The 25,827-nt window shown below is 36.0% G+C and overlaps 1 protein-coding gene and 1 long non-coding RNA gene across 2 annotated transcripts in view; one reads left to right on the top strand and one right to left on the bottom strand.

Annotated features, from left to right (window-relative positions):
• Nucleotides 1-25,827, top strand: part of LOC123710065 (nuclear pore complex protein Nup88) — a 110,045-nt gene that overhangs the window by 16,567 nt on the left and 67,651 nt on the right. The gene's annotated exons all lie outside the window — the stretch shown is intronic.
• LOC123710066 lies at nt 13,637-14,177 on the bottom strand. The gene is made up of 2 exons (XR_006753792.1): nt 14,059-14,177; nt 13,637-13,782 (listed from the first exon to the last, which is right to left on the bottom strand). It is a non-coding gene; the product is annotated as an uncharacterized LOC123710066 (long non-coding RNA).

Consider the following 25,827-nt stretch of genomic DNA (forward strand, 5'->3'; position numbering starts at 1 on the left):
CAAAGGTAAAAGATGAATTCGTTGTACAGTATCGTAGGTTTTTGTTGTTAATAAATGAGTGAAGGCTTTGTCCGCTCTTACCCTTAGGTATATTTGTTTTAGGTGGGCAAAGGCACGGGCTTAGTTTGCTTAATTACTGTGGATAACATGTTTCGTTTTTGATTATATAAAGGTGAATGCGGGATCTGAAGTCTATTGAAATAAGTTTTAATTTAACTAAATAAATTATTCAGTTAAATTCAATATTGAATGTGTGATCCCACGATATTTGCAATGGCCAGTCAATGTTGAATCAGCCTTCTTGTCTTGTACTAAAACTTGGCATTTATTTCTAGACTCTTATTATAATACCTAGAACTGTAAGGTTGCGACACTAGCGGCTCGGATGTTGGGAGAACTATATCGAAATGCAAAATTATATTAATAAAGAGTACTTTACAAATTCTAAATTCATTCGATTCGAATTTTATAAATTCACCAATTTGTTATATATATACACTCCTTTTTTTTTAGAGATAAAACGGGACTGCGTTTCTTATCAGAATTATGTATCTTAGCGTATCATTATGACGTCACACATAATTGGACGACCTGTTAATCAACCAACTTACAGACTGCCCACATAATAATATATAATAATTCTAATGTTACAGATTAATTAAGGTATACATTATACAAACTACCATCTAGCTAATAATTCTCGAAAGTAACGATTAAGCTTCACATCAAAGCTAGGGAGTTTTGAGATAATCCTGCGAATGTAACCTAAGCTGATAAATAAGAGAAAAACTCGGTCAAGGGGGGTGTGTGGGGGCTGAGTGCTTTACGTCATATCCGAAATCCCGGTAAAGTGAGTCCGGTGAAGCCAGCCGGTGTTCGATGGCCGGCACGTTGTGATCTTAGTAATAGCAATAGCTTTGTATTAAGCCGCTTGGAAGACGTCTTTGGGTGTGGTACAATTTCAAAGATTATGCTTAATATTTTTTTAAGAATACATAACAAAGATGAATTCTATTAATTTCGTAATACAAACAAAACAATATGTTGATACTGTTGATGTTATTTATGCAAAGCCTCGTACGGTGTAGTCCGAAATAGAGGCCTCGAAGTCTATTGTTTATTATTAAACGAACCTCACGGATACTATCAAGACCGAGAGCTCGCTTTTAAGAATTGGTACGCCCTTTTCTTGAAGGGCCTTAAGTCAAATTGGCTCGAAAATACTTTAGTGGGCTGGTTCTACATAGTGGTGATGCGCGGCAAGAAACTCGGATCTGTGATCTTTAATATAGTATTGTCTTTTGTTAAAATAGCTTTTACACATTAAGAAAAACACTTTTTGAACGGATTAAAGCTATGTATTATTATTAAAACTTATAATTATTTACATAATTCTAAATTTTTTTCCGACGTTTCGCGTGTTTTTCAGCGTGCGTGGTCACGGTGACTGAAGACAAAAGGTATTAAATGTCAAAAGTATCACAGCTGCAGAGAACGTTGTTTTATCTGTATTTATTGCCCCGAAGTTATTTAGAAGATATTTTCACTGCAATATATCTCTGCCTCTTGACAAAGTTCTCCTTTAACCCTTTCCACTGTTCTCTATCCTTTGCGACTCTTCTCCAGTTGTAGCCCGCTGTTAATTTGAGTTCGTCCTCCTATCTTTTGCGTTGTCGGCCTCTTCTTCACAAATATTTGATGAGTTACCTCTTGAAACGATTTTCTTATAAGAAAGAATAATAGAAGTAATGAAAGGTCACTCACGGGTTGGACTGATTAGAGCAAGCCTATAGTATTGTCTTTTGTTAGATCAAGTCTGCTGTAGGAGGTTCACTCAATGAGTGCAGCAAAATCAACCATGGCGAAACGTGAAGCGCATGACATCTGCCCCTTCTACTAATACTACTACATAGAGATCACGACCGCTCTGTCAAGAGTGTACTGGATGAAAAGAATAATAATAGAACCGCTGAAAGGTCGTGAATTGGGCTTGCTATATCGACGTAGCTTAGCGCTTTTTCATCAATCCTGCTTTATTACGTTGGATTCGCTTTTGTCTACGTCGTCTGTCGGTCATTTAGCTTGACCGCCTGTCTCTATTGCATACGATTCCATTCATATCTTTCGCGTGATTCATGTAATTGTTTAAACACGACTTGAAAAGTAGATTAATATATACAGTATTTTTCTATATACACGTGTAGTCATTGAGTGTAGTATTTCCTGGATCGGCTATATATGGTTCGTCTATGTTTCACTTGGTTTGTGACGTTTCAATCGCGCAATTTAATGGATATAATGTTATGATGTGTATGTAATTGGCCTTAGTATATAAATTAATTATTTAAATGTGTTTGACGTTCTATTGGACAGAAAAACTACGTCCAGTTTGTTTCACCACACTGTAAATTTGGATCTTATTTCATATTATGTATACAATAAATAAATAAATCATTTAAAATAAATGTCTATGTATGACAGTTTCTTTCACGTCAAGGGTTCGTAGCAATCGTATAGTAATTATGAATATTGAAACTGAAAGTGATTTTTTTGTATCTAAAGTTTATTTGTTTGCGTTTATAAACCACTTTACAGTATAATTTCTCTTACATATCGCTTAGGTGCCACGTACTAAAAACCTTACGCGATGAGATGTTTTCATCCGCGCCTACTCCTTTATAGATGGACCCACCTAAGCATATATTTATCAGGATAGTCACACCGGTAAAGGCTTGTTAAACCCGTAATATTGAACAAGTTTTTATAAATGATATTAATACATTCACAGAGACGAACATACAACACGCCATAAATACACAAAAATCCGGTACAATATAGTTTTTTCTTTTGCCTCGGACGTTTCATTTGGCAATTTTTAACGGGATTACACGTCTTCGCCTCACTCAATCACGTTTCCGCAGCTGCCCTCTATTTATGGGGCAATATTTTATGGAATATCGAGTAAAGTAGCCTTTAATCTACTAATATAATGGGGATTTACAGGAATTACGTCCGATTGTGTCCGGTTTCTTATTGCGTCTGTAATGGTCACGGTACGGTCAGTAAATTCTGTGATGGACCTACATTAAAGTCTTAGATTATATTGGTTAAGATAAATGTTAAGTAAATGCTAATAATAATATAAGTTGTAGGCGAAATTATTCGAAATTGGTTATTAAGAATTGAGCATTGTTCTCTATTATATCTTTTGTGTGTGATTGTGATTAAACCCTTGAGGCAAATGTTTTCTGTGTGTTTTTAACTGCATTAGAATGGTTTAGATACATTTGAATATTATTTAGTTAGGACCTAAAACGTGTGTACAGTACGTCTGACGAGTCTAAATAATTTTAATAGGAACATTTCTAGGGAGTTTTTATAATCTGTTAAAATATATATGATTTTCACAATTGATTTATTTTAATAACCTTAAGACATTTTGATATTGATAAGTAATGTTACAGATACACATACTATAATACTAAAAACTTAGACAATACAATAAGCCAAAACAGATTACATGGAGAAAACACTCTTTACCGGATTGAAACTATGTGTTATTATAAACTTATAACGTGACGCACGCTGTAAAGCACGCGAAACGTCGGAAGAAATTTACAATTATGTAAAATAATTATAAGTTTATAATAATGCATTGCTTCAATTCGTTGAAAAAGTGTTTTCTTTAAATGTGTAAAAGCTATGTTAACATAAGACAATACAAGATTACTTAGATAAAATATGTATATGAAACATTAATAGACAAAAAAAATAAACCTTAAACGAACGACAAATAATACTTATAATCTTAAAATCGTAACATATTAGTGAATTTTAAAAACGCATTAAACCCGCAAGAGTCCATTGAACAAGAGAGTGTTATTCATTATAAATACAATAGATCAAACAACAGACAGGACAAGGGGCAGTCTATAATCATTTATCTCAAGTTTAATAAAAGGAAGATTATTTATGGTGGCGTGGAGTAATGTCGCATGATTTAATCCCATTAGATTGGGAGACGTGCCAGAATATTGGAAAATGGAACTAGACGATGTTGAGAATGAAACTATATAATAACGCAAATAAAATTACCATCTATATCGCACAAGTTTGTTTTTCTTACAATCTATTGAAATCAAATTGATTATAAGAAAAACAAACCAGCTGCCCACTGAAATATTTCCGAACCAATTCGACTTAGTCCTTCAAGAAAAGAGCGTACCAATTCTTAAAAGGCCGGCAACTCGCGAGCCCCCTGGCATTGAGAGTGTCCATGGGCGGCGGTATCACTTAACATCAAGTGAGCCTCCTGCCCGTTTTCCTCGTATTTTATATAAAAGAAAACAAATTTAAGTCTTGCTGATCCCTTGACCTTGCTTGATCCAGTTTTTCCTTTTTCCAATTTTTGAGTTCAAACTCATTGTAGTTTTACTCCACTTCTCAGCTCCGCAAAGTGTGTCCTGTCCATCTCCGCTTGTCCATACTCTCTGTAATGTCCTCTATCCTTTTTGTTACGAAATATAAACAAAAGAGATAGTATTACCATTAGCACATACGGGTGTGAAAATGGACTTGAAGGCTTTATTTTCTATTTCTTTAATGCCAATCAAATATATGTTTTCCAAGATAATTCTTTTAAATTATACAAGTTTACCGTATTTCCAATTAAATGAAAACGTGACTGTCGATGGGTCATGGTCAAACAATTTAAAATTGAGGCCGTACGAAAAGAGGACCGATGTAGAAGTTACGAGAACTGCAAATTTTAATTGCTCAGCGATTTATCAAGTAGGTACCAAGATAATTATTATCGGACTACAGTGACGTCACAATAAACATTTTTGCACTCGCACCTCAAATCACAAGGTCTTTAAATTTTGTAGAAAATGTACGAATTTACGTTTCGTTTGTATATAAAGACTTCGAGGTTTTTGGATCGGTAAAACCAAGTCCCTGATCGAATGTCACACCCTTATGTGCTAATGGTATTACCTTTATCATTTGTCATTCGTTCCTCGTATGGCCTTAGATGCTCAAACATTCTCTGTTTAAATCTCAAACGAAGAAAATCAGTTTACGCATCCCCTAAAACTAAAAAAAAAATATCTGTGTTATTATTATAGTCTTCAGTATTTTAGCTATTATTATAAACAACACAATTCTCGAATTATAACTTAAATTATTACTATATAGGTTAATTTTTTGTATAATTATATAGAATTAATCCTTATTTCAACATATTTAAGCAAAAATAAACTAAGTACATATTTAAATTTGCAAAACAAGACTATCGTTAAATCATTATTAATTTAATCCATATAGGTAGTGCATGATATGTATATGTATGAGTTACAGCAGATTTGAAACAAAAATAAAATATATGGTGGTGATACAACCTTTTCATGAGCATGTCAATCTAATAGGCAAGTAGGTGATCAGGCTCCTGTGCCTGAAACACTTCGAAACACCCTCGACTTGAGGTTTCCTTACGATGTTTTCCTTCACCGTTCGAGCGAATATTAAAGGCGCACATAGAAAGAAAGTCCATTGGTGCACAGCTGAGGTTCGAATCTACGACCTCAGGGATGATGGTGAAGCGATTAGATCATCACTGCTCTTAAATCTATTTCCAACTAGCTGCTCCAGCGAACTTAATATGTTATTATCGTTTCGCCTGAATATGATTTTTTACTTATTTTATTTTATTGATAAAAGCTTGCCAACACTCGGCACAATGATACATTTGTAAAATAACCACAAACTATAATTTTTAATGAGGCAAGCACTTAAAGGCAAACATGACATACACGTAGAGATCATACAAATGATAAACAAAACAATTGTTTAATGTTTGTATGATATAACAATACCATTTTAGTACCTACATACAAATATTTAACGTTTTGCTGTGCTACCCAATAAAGACTATTCTACTATATCTATGATTTTGTTTAACCTTCCGCAGAGGAGAAAGACTACTGGAACTAGCCTAGCCGTCTTCGAGTTTTGCGCTAGCAATTTTTATTTATAATATGTTTTATTTTCTTACTGTTTTCTTTAATTAGGGATGCCTGGAAGAGATCGCTTAGTAGTGATATGGCCCGTTGCACCGTGTTTTTCAAGTTAATTGTTAATATTATTATTTAATTTTGTGCAAAAAGCATGAATAAATAAATATATTTATTTCGGTTTGTAAGGACCTATAGGATCAAAAATGGCCGCAATATAAGTAATAACTTTGGGTATCCCTGTACTGTCATATATTGTCAAGCGGTCACCAAAAAAGATATTTGATTAGCGTCCACTGCCCGACGGGGCTTCGGCCATCTTGTTAAAGATGACTAGATGAGCCTTCAATTGTTAACTTCACCAGTTAACAATTGTTACAACAAACCAAGGTTTTACTGTTAATTTTTTGGTGGTGAATAAATGTCAAGCAGATGTTTTTAGTTTGTATAAAAATCTATAGGTATATTAAAAATAATCTTAACAGCTGTCAAACTTTGTATCAGTTTTGGTTGTAGTCAATACTAGACTGTGTGTCACTTGAGACGTGTAATTGTTTCTACTGAGTATTAGATTCTTATTTGTTTTTTGCGACTGAGGCGCCAACTAGCTGCCGTGGTCTCTGGCAGAATGACCAGCGCTGTGGAACAACTCTGCTCCTCAGCATAATGCTGAGCCTGGGCCAAATATAATCACAGCACACACGTATTACACAATTAAACCTTTTTCTTAAAAAAACTATTTTATACCTTTATTATTATTCTTTTTTTGTTATTTTATGTGTTTCTGTGTGTGTTTTTTTAGTAATCAATGTTATGTCTATGTCTAATTGAATCTATCTATATGCTGTGTGTCAAGACAGGAAAGAACTTGTGCGAAAATAGTTATCGGTGTTATTAAAAACATTTAATAATTCGTCTTTTTTAGGTTTTTTGTAAGTCGGTTTAATCTAAATAAAAACTAATTATCCCATACAATTATATACTTGAAAAAATGTAATTAGCTAACAATTTTAATTATACATAAAGAAACGAACAATTAATACGAGTTCATAAGAAACGACTCGCCCTAATTACGACTGATATATTATAGAAACTGGGAAATACAACAAATATTTCCGCTAATGTTCTTTAATACTTCATGTCCAGTCGCCTAATTCGGTGTTAAAATGACCCCTGCGTCATGGGAAATACTTTTAAATAATTCGATAGTGATACTCTTGAATCGTGATGACGTACGTGAGTGATGATGCCAAGAATTTTGTGATAATAGGATTCATTGTTTGTTTGTCAGAAGGCTGATCACCTACTTGCCTATTAAAAACAGACCTAAGAGGCGATCTTTAAAAAAAGGTTTATGAACTGTGAGTTTTGGTAAAGAAGGAATGGAGATTTCTTAAAGCAAAAGAACTCGTGCTTCCGTCAGTGTATCTTCTGATGTTTGTCCATAATTTTCCTAGAAATTAAGTCATATGGAGATGATCTCCATCCGTCCGTCCTCCAATATCCGTCTTGGCTAAGATATATTCTAACTTCACGGACTTGTATATGAGGTACCAAGTCTTGTTGTGGACTGAGTACCTATCGAAGTAAATAATTTTATAGTTGTCTATGAAGACTATTAATACTAAGACCTGATATTTCTCTGTGTTTCCTAGTGCTCGAACACACGACCTTCAAATGCCATCCACTTATTATTTTCAGTCATTATTTTAGATCCATCTTTGGACATTGGCCTTCTCCATTCATCACCAACTTAACCAGCATCCATTTGCAGCATGCATGCCTTGTGATATCGGCGCTCTATCTCATCGGTGGGTCTCTATTCTGCCGAGGTCTTTTGTTTATTTAATCCTTGGATTTCATGCGCACAATCTTTTCTCGAATCTTTTCTTTTTGAATATGGTCGCGAAGGTTTTTCATGAGAAACCATTACTTTCTGCTGGCTTCTCCATCTCTGTTGAATACAGACAATCTCCTCATGTCTTGTTCAACTTATATACTATTCTAATAAGTCCAGTATGCTTTCCAATCCGGTTGTTAACGTAGTATAAATACAAGATTAAAACTATGTAAATACACAATATTAATCAAGTCGTGAAGTGGTATGGGAATTGCTAATGATCACTCTATCTAATGACTCAGTTTTATAACGATTGCTCGAATATACAGCTATATATATGGAGTATGTACTTTTATTTCAACTTCAACATTATCTAATATATATTAGAAAATAATTTTCCAGAGACCACAACAATTCCTAAAATAATTTAAACTAGTACTCACGAATTAATTTCTGTTATATAGTTTTGTTACTGTATAAATCTATTTATAATGAACAATGTTTTATGTACCTATTTAATAATAGCATGCACGAATGTTTTGCTTGTCATATAGAATAAAAAAGTAATAAATGTAATCTCCGTCCTTTCGTCAAACTTTTTAATGAAAATTATATTTTATTATTAATTTAATAACTGTTATTTCTGTAAATGTTAATTTCATTTTTGGCTAATGTATTCTGTAGTTTGATGCTATAAGAACTAGGTGTAGGAACCTAGTTCTTATAGCATCAAACTACAACCAATAATACTAACTGCTAACTAACTAAACCTTGTATGGGATTTTACGTTGGTTGAAATTTAAAAGTACAACCCTGGATCGAATTGCAATTTCATTATGGCATAAATTACAATGTCAATTAATATGGTTTGACGTGTTCCCGGGTGCGGTCATAGATAGGTGGTAATTAGTGGCGACAATTAACCTCTAATCGACCAGCTAATGCGGACAGCCAATATGACGTGTAAGAATTGTCTAGGGTATTGTTTCCTTGAAAAAATCGACAATTTACGCAACAACAAAATTGCAATTTACATTAACACACACAATTGCATTAACAATAACGGTAATATTGTAAAGTGAAACTAAAAATAATTATGGCCCCGTGGCTGAGTTCTCTTTCAATGGCTTTTTGTCTTAGATCCTCCAAGTAATGAGTACCCATTATTTTAAGGCCGACAACGCACTTGCGAGACTTCTGTTAGAGACAACGTTAGATGAGCCTCCTGCCCAGACGCCGCCTGTTATATAAAAAAGGGTTAATATTGGAATAATACTGTGCATCGATTATGCGTCATGGCACATGTAGTCAATTTAGTATTATGTAGTACAAACACTTGAAACGAAACACTATTTAAGTTTAGTAATAAGATTTCTCAGTGTAAAGACGAAAGACCGTAAACATTTCGTGGTAGTCCCTCGTCAAAACAAAATATTGTACCCATTAGTAACCCTTCTAAAGAAACTTTTGTCAATTATTCCAACGATCTGCAGCTGTATTAACACAGTGAAACTGCAATAGCTAATTATTAAGAGCATTATTTGCACGCCAGAACGGGATCCACGTGTCCACATCGATACACAATCACCCCATCCCAAAACAGAGACAAAGTATACATTAGTGGGAGGAGGGAGGTTTTATTGCCTCCCACACCTTAAAATATTGTCTGATTCATTAGAGGATATTTCACATTTAAGTTTCGTATGCTACTCCGCGCGATGTTCACGATTCGGGGGGGCCGTTACGGCGTCGCCACTTTTCTAAGGATACCGTTTCGCGTAATAAGACTCTAAGAATCCGTTATGCCCTTAATTATGGGGGGTATAGGGGTATAATGACATGTATGTAAATATACGTGTAACGGCTTAAGGTGGCGACGTGTGTACACCCTAATGGCTCGGTTGTTTTCTTTGATTAAAGAATTTTATTACCGCATATAATTCACGATTAGACGCTAAAGGGTTGTGGGGTGTGAGATAAAACTGCGTAATGACGGGTGCGTGATTCGGAATCGTAATTGTTATTGGTGTGCATTTGTTAAGTCGTATTGAGTATTTTGAATGCCTAGATATGGTTTGTATAAGTGCCTTTTTCCTATACTCGCTGCTTCCGTACATGTTTTCCGATGTAGTTTGCATCAATGCCTACATTGAATAAATCTCTCTGTAATTTTTTTCTGTTATTAATAATATCGTGTATATAACGTTATGTATCAGTATCTGATAATTTAATGTCCTTGATAATTAGGGTCCTTCAAGAAAAGAGCGTACCAGTTCTTAAAAGGCCGTCAGTTTGCGAGCAGTCTGGTAATGAGTGTCCATAGGTGGCTGTATCACTTGACATGAGTTGAGCTCATGCCGGTTGCCTGCTGTAACGTAAAACTCATATTATTTTTATTTACTTTGTATATATAGCTATGTTAAGTAACCGACAAGGCTGTATTCCTCGCAGCGTATAGATTTATTTTTTGTAGTTTATTAATTTAAATACGAACTAACGTTTACTATGCCATAATTCTCAAAAACATAAAATCACTGCACGAACAAATTAAATTATAAAATTTAAAAAAATCACCGCCATTCAGCCCTCTATCATTAAAAATGAATATTATTCATTACAATTTTCAGATTTCTCTTTTAAACCCAACCTCATTAGTTGTAAAAACAGTGCGGAAAAATCATCCCATTATGAATTTTAATCAGTGTATCCCGTACAACACTAATGGCAGTACGCAGTAAGATAGATTTTAAAGTATTTTCTAGTACCTTTTGAGCTCTTTATGAATATAGTGTTGGTGTGAATGTAGAGCAGTGTCGGCCTAGTAGCTTTAGCGTGCGACTCTCATCCCTGAGGTCATAGGTTCGATCCCCGGCTGTGCACCAATGGATTTTTTTCTATGTGCGCATTTAACAGTAGCTCGAACGGTGAAGGAAAACATCGTGAGGAAACCGGCTTGCATTAGATTAAGGCGTGTCATGTACAGGAGGCCTATTACCTACTTGTTTATTTGATACACAAACGATCATGAAACAAATACAGATATCTGAGGCCCATACCTAAAAAGGTTGTAGCGCCGCTGATTTATTACTTTGATGAGAATGGGCAGTCAAGTCAGAGAGTGTTTAAAAAGATGTCCTACGTCAAACGCAAGAACTACCGAATTTTGTGAGGTTTCATCAATAGAAAGTATGACTTTTTACTTGATATTTGACTACTATATATTTGATGATATTTTACTAGATTGAAATATAATAAATATTCCACTCGGCTGGCTTTAATATTGGAACTCACACATCAATCGTAGTCAGTGAGAATATAAATTACATGATGTTTGGTTTGAGACATCTAAACGTTTTTGCTCTTGTGAAAATACAGTATTGGAATATTTTTATACCTTAAAAAATAGAATAAATAAATTATAATTAAATTAGGCCAAGGGGAAGGAAGCTCACCGGACCTTAAGTAATTCCATAGACAATCAAACAGCCAAGGCACGCCAAGAGAAGTTCGGAAGTACTTCAGTGGGCAGCAGCAAAAAGAACCTTAATAACGCTTAGTTTGGAACTACGGCGTCGAGGTGATTAGAGGTCTTTCGTATTCTGTCTTGACGTCCGATGATAAAACTCAGCTGCAGGTTTTAATCCAAACAATTCTTATGAACACTCCATTGTAAATTTGGTAGAAGATGCAGAGAAACTCAACGTCTCTACGCAACAGCAAGGAATCAAGCCGCTCAGAAGGTGACTGGCTGGTCGTCGACGATTCGAATATTGAATACGTTCTAGTAAAGGAGCTGGTATGTACTGGGAGCTGAGGTGAGAACAGCACTCCATGTAAGAGCGAATTTGCATTTTATAGAGATGCAAGCGGTGTTATCTGGGGACTGGTGAACACCAATCTTCTTCAATCTTCAAATCAGCCCGGCTAAAATTACGACGAAACTGAGCGTCATTCGATATGTCACCACCCAGATGCTGTCTGAAGCTTTAAAGAGTGTGTCTTCGAAGATAGGATCGACAAAGAGTCTCTAACAAGATTTAGGCCCCTAAACCCCAAACGGCTTCCTTCAAATATTAAAAAGCAAGTCAGGGAAGTTGGCTCCGTTCTGTCTCCCTCAAACATCTTAATTTCCATACGCAGTTCATTTGTAATGTGTGTCCCGTGAGACCATTTTGTGGTTTCCAATATGTTTCTTGAACTTTGTATTAATCAACCGTACGGTGAACTACTGGTGTATAGAATACATATATATATTTTCCTTAAACACATAAGGAAAGATGGTATATAGTTATATTCTTTCGGAAGAGACAGGAATGCCTAGATCGGTCAACATACAACAATAGTAGTGTTACTGTTTCCGATTATTTTGATCTAGTTCTCTCAAGACGAAGCGCTAACTTTTTCGTCGGCGGCGTGAGGCAGAAAAGTCTGATTCCATACTTGGTCTATGTTTAAAGTCCAGTAACCTGTATTATATGATTTTTATTATATTTTGTTACCTAGAATTAATTTTGATTTATTTTTCTTTACTTAGGTTGCCTGGAACAGTTTGCTTGTAGCGATAAGACCGCCCTGTACCACCTTAATCATTTATGTTAACTGATTGTAAATGTACTATTATTGCAACAAAATAAATTAATAAATACACCCTCATAGGATTACTGAACATTCAACTAACAAGTGTATTGGAGTTTATATGTCAATTATATTTATTGCAAACGTCACTCGTTATTATGCCATGTAATTTTCGGACATTATCGAATTAAAATATTTAACGCCATTTCCAGGCCGTGAACGTCATACAAAAGCGTCCTATAACGCCACTTGTCGCCTAATGAGGCACCTGAACCGAGGGGAGGGGTGGGGGAAGGGAGACCGCAACACTTACCGACGGTTTACGATCGCGATCTGCGTTAAACGCGCATTAAAAATGTGCTAACAGCGATGATGCTAGCACAGAGTAGGTAAAATAGTACACATACATATAATTCATACATTTACGAGGCTGCTTCTTTTACTACACGGGACTTCTAAAAATGGTAGTACTACTGTACCATATAGTTCTACACAAGACGTGTGGTATATGTCACATAGACATTTTCTTCTTTCGAAAAATCTGCAAGCAAGCAAGAGGCTACAGCGAACCTCTTGGCGAAAACGTATAAATATTTGATTACCGAGCTATTCACGACTTCTAGAGAAACTAAGGCTAGGAGTCGAGACTTTCTGATCACTCATGATCACTGTCAAAAATGTTTTTAACATTTTTACTAAAGGAGCGTTCAAGTATTACGTAACGAATGGGGGGGGGGGGGGTCCCCTGTTGTATAACGTAACGCTAGCGGGCGGGGATTGAATTACGCGTTATTGATAATATAATTTTAACTTTCCAGTACTTTACACCACATAATGGTAAGTTTTTTGTATACGTAGTCACTGGGTGGTCACGAAACGTGATCTAAATATTTCTAAGAGAATTTTTTAATATAAAATGTAACTATGTGTGAGTGATGCTGTCGAATCGCCGTTTATCGTTAATGATTAGAACACATAGATATGTTTTATATTTTAATGGTTTAACTGGTTTATCTACTCTGTGTTCTGTTGATTGGAACGCATAGCTGCTACTTCAAGAGCGTGGCTTAATTGGTATCTTTGATTAAATTTTTCAATAACAGCGTATTTAAAAAAGGTTTTAATTGGTACATTTTATTGTGAACTTATAGCTTTGATTATAAGAGTTTATAAGTGGTTTAGATACATAATCGAATACGACAAAAGAGGGTTAGCAAAAGACTCTTTTATTGATGCGTTATTTTTTAATTAAATTAATATATGTTTCGTTGCGATCGAACTGTTTAGAAATGACAGATTTGTTGTAGTCAGTACGGTGGACAGCCCTCTCCTTCTTTCTGGAAAAAGTTGTAGTATCTGTAAATAATATTAATAATGAATAAATGTAATATATATTTTTGGGTATAGTGTTGCTCGTACGTAATGAAAACATTGTAAGGAAATTGCCTTAGACCCAAACACAGATGGCGTGTGTCAGGCACAGAGGCTTATCACCAATTGGATCATAGGAAAAGCAAATGATGAAGATAAGACCAAGGGTTTTAGCGCTACTGGTTTCCGCATGATGACCTCAACGCCATTTGGTAGCAAAATGTTATTAATGTTAATATGTAATACATATAATACATTTACCTTGCACAAGAAATGCATTTTCCCCAAAGAGCCCTCGTCCTTCCTGTTGAGCATGGTACAGCTTTCATAGTTAACCTTAGTTGCAGATTGTCTTCATAATCAATTGAACCCTGTTGCAATTCTGAAAATACATTAAGAAACTTTGTTGATGAAACCACAATAATATCTTTATTCGAGAGTCCCATGATAAAATAACATACAAATAATACTTGTTAACCTACAAACTACATTTTAGACGATATTCGAGATATTTTCGCACTTTCTTCGCCTAACGCTTTCTCTCCTTCCGAGGCCCTTTCATCTTTAACCACTTCCTTAAAAACAAAATTATCACCAACATTTCAAAACTCACATTACATACACTTACTAAAAATCTCAAAGAATATCTTGTCAACACCTGTCCTATGGTGGTACAGAAAATTAAAATTAGTTTTAAAAAGTTCTAGGTTTTATGTTTTCTTGTTTTGTTTTTAGTTTAATTTTCTATTTTATTAATATTACTTTACTGTATAAATAGGAAATAATTAATAAATTTAAACATTTTTCATTATTTCTCATTATTCAAGGTGTTGTATGTTTCTATATACAGTAATTTTTTAATATTTATTTCTTAGTTTTATATAGTTATATAGATTACAATCAAGTATACAGTAGTTACAATTTTCTTAACCTACATAGTAATAATAAAACATATTTAAAAGAAAATCAAAATAAATTTTAAAAGTTTGGTCCCTGTTTCCGTGTACCTTTAACGCTGGCAGCATTTCCTCGCTGTATTACGATACTTATTCGTTGAGCGAGGAAAGCGCCAGCTCAGGGATCACCGATACTATCTACCAGGCGTAAACTTAAATCTTTAATGAGCACTTGAACCCCACGACCCAGGAGTCTCCACTCCAAAGGAAACAAAATCGAAGTTGGAGGAAAGACTGTTATATTTGTGCCGGGTGAGACCGGGCGAACGTCTTCACGCACGTAAAATAAAATATATATTTTTTTTAGCTAAAGGTAAAAAAAATTGCCTTGACTCTGAAGGTCCTCAGTTTCAATAGTCGGCAAAGTATATACACTTGCAACAAAACAAATGAAAATTAACAAAATGGACGTCTTCATTTTAAAATAATTTTCTTTTTTAGCAAAACAGCTTATAATTGTTATCACTGTCCAATACGTCAGTATTATTGCAATGTTCTGTGATCTCTGACGGTTTAAATCTTGAGGATATATTATTATTTTGTCGTATATGATTATGACCACAATAACAATTAAATACATGAAATATTACGGTTTATGATTTTAATTGTAGTATTAAGGCGGTAGGGTTCTTTCAGACAAAAATCAATAAATATATACTTTTATGTTAATTTTATAAGTAGTAATAAGATTTTATTTTAAATACGTATTTTTTTAGTATTGTACATTGAAGAAACTAAAATGTTTTTTACTTATAATATAGGTTTAATATCTTGACGAAAGAACTGGTCTGTGTCTCATATAATGGTAATGGAAGCATATAGGCGTTTATGACATATAATTAGTTATACATTAAGAGGCTACATATGGAGAGTGGTACAGAGTTGTTATAATAATACCTACTACCTGAGTTTTATCATCTGACGTCAAGGCAGTGTATGCTGTGCACAACCACTGCGTGAATCTAGCTGCCCACTGAAATATTTCCTAACCAAGTTGACTTAGGATTATTTCTTTAAACAGAGCGTAGAAATTCTTAAAAAGCCGTCAGTTCACTCGCAAGCCCTCTGGGATGGAGAGTGTCCATGGGAGGTGGTTACTTTACATCAGGTGAGCCCCCTGCCCGTTTGCCCCCGTTTTATAAAAAAAATACATAGTTCTAAGTAATTATTAAGCTAATTTAAAATAAAGTAGAGATGGGATTTCTTCTACACGTTAGTAAATATTTTATTTTTATTTTTTGGCTTAATTATTAACATTTGTGTTCAATGCATCTGTATAGAAAATAATTATAGAGTATTTATTTGTTTCAGGTAAGAAAACCACAGACAAGGTATTACGTATACTAATCTATATTTTTTGAAATTATATTATAGTAGTCTGTAATATAATTTCGTTAATAACGGCGCTATACGGTTAGTATAAAATATACAAATTCTTTATATTAAAAAATAACATACAAAATTATAATAAAAATCCAAATCTAGACGATGTTTAAGGATTATGACAATGTCCGGTCAATATATACTTAAAGCCTTGTTGTATATACAAAAAATATAAACGATTTTAAAACAAATGGTGACTTTCACCAGTATAATACTCAAAATAGAACTAATTTGAGTGTACGACCAACCAGGCTCCATAAGATAAACCACTCCTTTTTTATTTATTTTGGTTTATACAACAACCTTCTAAGCGAAAGTAGAGAATTATCACTAAATAAATTTAAATCCCTCGTTAAACGTAAATTAATCAATAAAGCTTTTTATACATTTGACGAATACTTAAATGTCTTTTTACTTTCTATTTTTAATGTATCATCTTTTTAGTTTGATTGTTTTTTTGTTCCTGTTTAGTTTTGTCTTAATAAATGTGTATAACATTTATTTTTGCACTACTTGCCTATCTTGTGTAATTTAATACATATTTATTTTTTCTTTACTCACAGTGGTTGCCTGGAAGAGATCGCTCGAAAGCGATAAGGCCGCCAGTTTTGATATTATTATGTTAATTTTTTTTATATTGTAGTGTAACGAAGTGTAAATAAATAAATAAAAATAAATGATCCTAATCCTTAGGATTTATTTGCTCCAGTTAAAACAATTTATAGGACTCAATGCTTGGCGGTTTAAAAAAGTGGCGGAAAGTTTCTTGCCAGTTCTTCTTGCCTACGCCCTTGTCTTGCGAACTGGTAGTAAATGTAAATTTAGAATCAATTTAACTTCTTTTCTGTTGTTCATATGTGTACTTGTTTACCTATATGAATCAAGTTATTTTAAATTTAAGTTTGACATTATCCCTGAGGATAATGATGTTTATGATGGTTAGAGTCCTCGTTCCATGATACAACGTATATGAGTTGTACGTTGTATATAAACCAAAAACTACGGAGTTTCTTGGTTGTTATTATCAGAAAGCGTTTATAATGGATAATTTTAGGTTTAAGTTCAAGAAATCATAATAATAAAAATGTGTTTATTCATTTTAAGTATCCCCCATCCACACTCGCCGTGGACTTCACAAATATTAGGGGGCTCAACTCCAACATCCACGTTGTCCACTATCATTTAGAGACTGCGAAGCCGGCCTTGCTCTTTCTTACCGAGACTCAGATTTCCTCCCCGGCTGATACTTCTTACCTCTCCTACCCGGGGTACAAATTGGAACATTCATTTGTGCCGCGGGCTGGAGTTTGCGTGTACGTCAGAGAGGATATCTGCTCTCGTCTCCTCGGGACGCTTGAAGGAAGGGACCTATCTAACCTCTGGCTGCGTGTAGACTGCGATGACCATCCGCGATTCTGCGCATGCCTGTATAGGTCCCATAGCGGAAATACCGAAACTGACCGACTCATTGAGCACATCCAAATGGCTACAGATTCCCTGCTCGAAAGGATTCCTACCGCTGAAATCGTAATACTTGGCGATTTTAACGCCCACCATGCCGATTGGCTCGGCTCTGAAACCACCGATCACGCGGGAAGATCCTTTCACGACTTTGCTTTAGCCTACGACTTGACAAATGGTCATAAACCTTCTTTGTTGGACCTTCTGCTGACTTCACATCCGGAGACCTACCAAGTCTCTGTTGACCCGCCATTGGGTTCATCAGATCATTGTGTAGTACGGAGCATTGTGCCGCTCACGCGCCCTTTACGGCCTAGCTTTGCGGGCTGTCGCCGTGTGTGGCACTATAAGTCAGCAGATTGGGACGGGATGCGGTCTTTTTTTGCGTCCTACCCTTGGGGGCCCATTTGCTTTTCGTTGAGTACTCCGGATGCCGTCGCTGACTCTGTCGCTGATGTGGTCCTGCAGGGCATGGAACTTTTTATTCCATTCTCTGCGGTGCCGGTCGGTGGCAAGTCCCAGCCTTGGTTTAGGCGTTCGTGCAAAGAGGCTTTGCGCCGTAAGCGAGAATGCTTTAAAGCCTGGGCAGAAGCGGCGACATCCTGTGATGCGGCTATCGGCGAACGTAAAAAAGCATACAATTCAGCCTCTAGGTCCTTCAAACGGGAAATGGCTAAGGCAAAGTCAGAGCATATTGCCAGGTTTGGTGAGAAATTGGCCCACCTTCCTTCGGGAAGTCGAGCCTTCTGGTCTCTTGCCAAAGCTGTCCAAGGGAATTTCTGTCAGCCCTCTATTCCACCACTGCATAGGGAGGATGACTCACTGGCCCATACTGCAAAAGAGAAGGCCGATCTTCTAGGCTGTCTCTTTGCGTCGAACTCAACTTTGGATGATCAGGGGAAGGAACCACCGACATTATTGCGGTGTGATACTACGATGCCTGAAGTTACTAGACTACTAGTTAATAGACTCTTGGCCTAATGGCTTAAGCGTAGAACTCTCATCCCAAAGGTCGTAGGTTCGAAGCCCGACTCTCCACTAATGGACTGTTGCTATTTGCACATGAACCATCGTTCGTACGGTGAAGGAAAACATCGTGATCGTCATTTATAAACTTATTAAGTGTTCAATGACTGTCTCGCTACTAGTAAAGAGAAATACTAAAAAAGAAAATTGAATTCTCAAATAAAAACTGTTCGAAGCTGGGAAATATTTTATATATTTTATAAATAAAAATCTTCACTTGGTTGTCATATATGCCTTTAATGTTTTACGAGCTCCGATCTCTTTGGTCTGTTTTTAAATGTTGTTTATTTTTGACACAAATATATATAGGTGATACGATGTTTTCACGTCTTATATAGGGAAAACTAAACGCAATATGTCCAGCAGACTCAACACATTGCGGACATAAGACATAGACGACACACAAAGTCTGTGAACACACACTAGATAGGCCTAATCACTACATACGCTTTGACCAACCGAAAGTACTTGCGGAAGAAAAAAGATTCTTCCCAAGATTGGTACGCGAAGCCATTGAAATAAAAAAAAACACCCCAATTTCAATAGACAAGACGGCCTAATATTATCTAACACCTGGGATGTGGTTTTAGTTTGGATATTATTATCCAAACTAAAACCACAAGACAAACAATCCGCGAAAATAGAGGACACCGCGAGTAATTTCTGGTAAAACTCGTCATCTTTTAGTCGATATCAAGTCCGGGGAAATAAATACAGATAATATAACTTTCTTTTCAGTTGTGACACTTTTTGACATTCAACACCTTTTGTCCTCAGTCACCGTGACCACGCACGCTGTAAAGCACGCGAAACGTGGAATAAATTTTAGTTTTTTTATTAATACATAACTTCAATCCGGTAAACACTGTTTTCTTTAAATTATACAGAAATCAAATCATATCGAATCAAATTTATAGAATTCTTTCCCCTACTGCCATATCTGAAGGTCGCTTTTAGTTTGACTCATCTGCGAACAGTTGCGATTCTTAACCAATATCGGCTGACAAAAACCTCAAACCGCTAATAGGAAATTAAACTGATGACACCACGGTAAGACAAAGTAAACTTATTAGAACTCCCAATATCCGATGAATGGTTAACGAGTTTAACCCTTGCGGTAACTTGGGCGGAACGAATCGCTGAATTTTTGATCTCCACTGTGCTGGGGTGTCGCCAGCATTATTAACACTTAATTTTTATATATTTAGGAAACGCGAGGGGTGTTACATGAGTACTTTATAGTATTTACTTTATAAGGTTTTAAATATATAATAAAATGTATGTTTATTTAAGTAATTGAATTAAGAGAAAATCAAAGATTAGTTAGCGTTTAGCGGTTATGTGAAACTAGCTGCCACCTGAAGTATTTCCGAACCAATTCGACTTAGGGTCCTTCAAGAAAAGAGCGTACCAGTTCTTGAAATGCCGACAACGCACTTGCAAGCCTTCTGGCAATGTGAGTGTCAATGGGAGGCGGTATCACTTAACATCAGGTGAGCCTCCGACCCGTTTACCTGCAATTACAAAAAAAAAATTGCTTGCCATCGTCACTTACTAAGTTAGGCATGTTCTACAACGGGCTGGAATCTCACCTGATGTTAAGTGACATCACCGTCCATAGACACTGACATTGCCAGAAGGCTTGCAACTGCCAGAAGGCCGGCCTTTTGGGAGTCGTTACGCTGTGCGTTACAATTTGTTAATAAATAATAAAATAAATTTGTTTATTGAAGCCCTCGACTGTAGAACACGTAATGAGGTCAAGCTTAGAAACGTAGTCAGACACAATATATATTGTTGTGGATTTTAGTATCGCTACTCTATTGAGCCAAATTGTGTATATTTTTATAGAATTGTTGTAAAATAGGACATAAAATTTCCGTAGCCCCGAAGAAGGGATGGATGGTCTGCTCCATTACTACGCTTATGAGAAAGAGATCCTAAGACTTACGGTTATTTCCACCAAAAATAAATAAATATCCGTTAAAGCTTTGTAAGAAGTACTTATAAAGAAATCACACGAGTTTCTGGGCGGATCTGGTCATTGTCCACAGTGTCCGTTTAATACTAATACTAAATTCAAATTTAGAATCTTCAAGCCAATAAGTTTAATATTCTCCAAAGCGAAATTCTTTGCCGTACAAACAGATAACACATTCATATCTCAACGGAAGCTGTCTGTTTTCCTGAAGTCTAATTTGTTTAGCCCCCTACCATTGTCTTGGAGGGCTCACGGGCGATCAATTATAGAGGTTTTCATATGCAAATATCGTGGGAGCAATTTTAATTAGCTATTTTGATTGCGTTGTATATATTGATTAGGTTCGTTTCGGCTGTTTTATTATTCACGATGTTTGGATGTTTTCGTATGGGGAGCGTGTTTTTGAAATGTGAAGTTTGTAGGAAGTTTATCGTATCTTGTAATTTTATATTAATTTTATTTAATTTAATTAAAAACGGTAATTTGATAATTTAGTGTGCATTTGATGAATTTTTATATAAATGGCATATTGAAGACGTTGTTGTATCGAACAGATAGTAAACAGACTTGAAGACAATGGACAGGGATAGAAAGGTGTATTGGCTGGCGATTCGGGAATACCTTGACAGATCGTATTTTAATTATAACGTTATGATGGTACGGTATGGTTGGTGGACTCATTTTCCGCACTTAGACTCATAATTGGTCCGTTGTGCGTTAAGCGTAGCTCCTTCCAGAAGCACAAGTCTTCCGGGCACTTCACAGGCTTCACGGAGCGACCTCACTGTTCCGAAATTTTTAGTACTTTGTTTAGCCAAAGCCTCGCATTCTAGGACTACGTGGGTGACTGATTCCTCTGCGCTGAAACAGCCTCTGCATAAGGGGCTGACTGTCGCGCCTAGGACGATATTAATATAAACATTTATATAAGTGGTTCTAGGTCGTAGGTGTGTCTACTCTTCAACGAGTTCACAATAAGCTTTCCGTTTCGGAATTATACTTTAGTTTTGGCTTAAAAATACTCTTTCTGTTATTGTATTTTACGCTGTGACTAAACGAGACAGGGGGTGAGAATTTAAATCTTAGTATTTAGACGTAGAGACAATGTTGACCAATCAGAATTATACGCAACGCGTCAGTTGGTTTGTACATTCTCGCCCCACAGATTAGGACTTTAGCTTATTTTTCATGTAATAGGAGGCAAACCGACAGGAGACTCACCTGTTGTCGTTGTCTATTGACACTCACATTGCCAGAAGGCTCGCAAGTGCCCTGCCGGCCTTTTAAGAATTGGTACCCCCTTTTGTATGTGACTGGTGGTTGACGGTTACGATACCGGGAAGATCCACCCAGAGTTGAGAACAGTACTCCATGTGGGCTGTGTTCTCGATAGAAGAAATATATTCTTAAGATATATTTTGCCTGTTTGAAGTGTACATCAACTCTATTATTACAATTATTTTGGCATAGATTTTTTTATATCTCACCATACCTTAACCAATATACCTTTGTTTATTCTTAAAAATAAATGATATTCATACAGAAGAGTAGGACGAGTAGGCCACGCTGCACTATGAAGTGGGCACGACTTGTCAGGTGATTCACCTCCAGATGAGAGGCCTCGTAAGAACTGAGGAAGCCTGCGATTTCGTTTACATGCCTAAGGATATAAGAATTTGTTAAATGTAACTTTAATATCAGTATTTATAACCTAGAACCCAGTTTAGTTAAATGTATGTAAAATAAAATAAATAAATTAGTGGTGCTATAACCTGTTTAAGTGTAGGCTTCAGATTTATGTATCAGTTTCGTGATCGTTTGTCTATCAAGTAGGTGAGCCTCCCGTGTCTGACAAACGGTGACTTTTTGAGCCTAAAGCAAGCCGGGTTCCTCACGAAGTTTTCCTTCATCGTTCGAGCGATTGTTTAATGTGCACATTGACAGAAATTCCATTGGTTCACAGCAGGGGACCGAACATACGACGTCAGGAATGAGAGCCGCACCCTGAAGCCTGTATGCAAATCGCGAAAATTAAATACATCATGTACTATTATGACTTATAAAGAATTAATTAACGAAACGAAACATTAAGATGGCTCCGGTGATCTACCTAGGGGGATATAAGCTCTTATATTAAACGATCAAAGACGATAATTTATATTAAATTCGAAGTTGTGTATGAAAAAGAACTATTATCATCTCTCTCGATATCTCATGTCTCAGCGTCGTGGCCAAGGCAGCATCTGGAGCGGTAACAGTGTATAGTTTTGAGGACGATGAGTCTTTCGCTTGATCGGTCCATCTGGTTGGTGAACGGTCACGTGAGTTTCCCTAAGCCGTCATCGCCTCTGCGCATTCTCTTATCATAACGCGAGACTAATGTCTTTCTTCTTACCATAAAGCACATTTAATGATATACTAGTTAAATACGAGTAAAACTTAAAAAAACAATAAAAAAATATTTATTTACATTTAGTGTAAATCTATGAGATCACGAGAGCAGGGTTAGCCAAGCGATCTTTAAACTCGGTCGTCTATTCGAAGTCCGGTTGTCATGTCAATCGATGACGCATATTAGAAGTATTAAATTATCAGTGACACGGTGTTCCAAAATGTTATGTTCCAATTTTAGTTATGTGATTCCATAGATTAAGTTTTCGTTGACTTGTGAAATTGTTTGATATTCGAACAAGAAGCGTTTCAAATCTTCAAACTAGTGGTTTTTTACGGCCTTCTTGAAAGTAGGTACAATCCTCACAAAGCTAAGATCTAAGCTTTAAAGCAGCTTCTAAGATTAAGTTATGATACAAAACACAGTAATACACTTCTATTAAGATATATCTTCAAGAAATGGAGTTATTACGAAGTATATTTTAAAATATAAGCACTTAAAGAATCTTTTTAAATATCACGCGAACTCAATATTTTACACGAAGCTGTATCGTGTCGGTGCAATGCATTGTGTGGGGCTGAGGAACTAGCGATTACGGCCATATTATTTAAGTTATCTGACGTATTCTTGAATTCTTATAAAACCAAATAGTAACGTTAATATCGTACTTCAAAAATAAATACGGCCTTATTATAAACATTGAGCGTTAAGTTTTGTCGATCTCACGTGCACGTGCGTCACCACGTATCGTGGTGCGTTGATAACAAAACAGCCTCAGGCTACCCACCAGAAATGGTATTACCATACACTTGACCTGCCAACTGTTTGGTAGAAAAACGGTTTTACTTAAAAGGGTTCCCAAATCATTGTAATGCATATGTAAGCAAAATGAATAAACACTTTTTTTATTATTAAATGAAACAATTATCATATAAGTTGTCTAAGAATAACTTGGAATTTGGAATAACACATAACAACCCCCAATAAGTAATTCAAAATGGTAACAATGTCTGATACATGGATGTACGTCATAGTTTTATTCTCTTATCAAATAAGATAAACGTCAGATCAACGTCAAATCTGTGCTGCTCTATGGGTGTGAAACGTGGAAGGTCACCAAACACATCTCGCACGACTCCAAGTCTTCGTTAACCGCTGTCTTCGCCGTATTCTGAACATCTACTGGCCTGAAAAGATCTCTAACGAGCAACTTTGGGAGCGCTGTCGAGAAACCCCGATCAGCCAGCAGATCAAGCGACGCAAATGGAATTGGATAGGCCATACACTCCGAAGGTATCTCAATCATATTCCCAAGCAGGCGCTTGATTGGAATCCGCAAGGAAAGCGGAAGCGTGGCCGTCCCAAACAAACCTGGCGCCGAACAGTTGCGGACCAGGCAAAGAGAGCCGGAAAGACTTGGAGCGAGGTGAAACACGAGGCTCAAGACCGAACGCGATGGAGACTCACTGTGGACGCCCTCTGCCCCACCTAGGGGTTATAGGACATTAAGTCAAAGTAAGTAAGTCAAATAAGATATAGCATAGCTAACTAGTGACTTGCGACACTCGCTATTATTGTACAACTAACAAGAAACGCTTGCGCAACGTTGGTAATCGCTCGACTCATAGCTCGACCCTCAGACGAACGCGTCTACCACACTCGCGACTGTCTACTCGCCCGCGGCGACGTTTCAAGAGCTACAGCTCTCTGAAAAATTAATATATACCGGAGTTTTATACGAATGCACTGGATGGATTAAATGTTCGGCAGGTAGTGTGCACTTTGCAACTGTTTGGACTCAAATGCGTCCTTAGACATCTAATCGTAACTGAATTTTCGGTCGTTTCACTGTCATTAGTTTAAAAGCTGTGCTGTTAATGCTTTCACCTGACTCAATTTAGTCTTTAATTAATTGGTCTCTTGCTGATGAAAACAATAGTTGAAATGTCGAGTTCTGTAAACATTCAAAAGTTTTATTTCAATGTATAGTACAGTAATCCCCCCTGTCGTGGTCTGCCGCGTTGTAGGAAGTCGCGTTGAATGAGTATCTGGTAAAACCGTTGTTTTTTTGAACCATTCAATTACTATGAACACGAATTTAATAAAGTTATTTAGTATATATTTATAAAATCACAATTGAAAGTGCAAATGTATGCAAAAGTGAGATTGTGATTATACAAATGATTATAAATTTAACACTACAGAAATATAACTTGAAATACAACGGTAGCCTACGTACTAAGTACTTATAAACGGAAAAGATCGAGGACAAAATGTTTGCCAAAATCTATATAAAAGCTGTCAAATTTTATTATAAATTAGGGAAGATATTTTTTTTAATATTGTGATGATCACTGTTTACATACTTTTGTCTAAATATGTCTCATGTATTTTTGCACTTCTTGCTTATCTTATCTAATTTTATTCTCACAGTGGTTGCCTGGAAGAGATCGCTTGTAAGCTATAAGGCCGCCAGTTGCCCTCCTTTTCATTTAATTAGATCAATTGTATTATATTTCTGCATTGTGTTAAGAAATAATTAATAAGATCTTCAAAAAAATTTACGTAAAATTATGATTTAAATTACATTAAAATTTTTACCATTCTCTTATCTCCGTGCCCTCATCTTAAGCCAATAATTAAAAATCTTAATATTAATTAACCATCCCAAATCAATCGTCGCCCTGTGGCCATATTGTAATGAAAACTTGGGTTAGAGCGGCTCATTGAAGGGTAACTATTAACTCCCCATAAATTGTTCTGATGTCCCGATAACACCTTATCGAGTTGTTAAGAGCAATATCGCAGCTATAATTGTGGCCTCCGGGTAA

The sequence above is a fragment of the Pieris brassicae genome, chromosome 5 (genome assembly GCF_905147105.1).
Source record: "Pieris brassicae chromosome 5, ilPieBrab1.1, whole genome shotgun sequence".
Lineage (NCBI taxonomy): Eukaryota > Metazoa > Arthropoda > Insecta > Lepidoptera > Pieridae > Pieris > Pieris brassicae.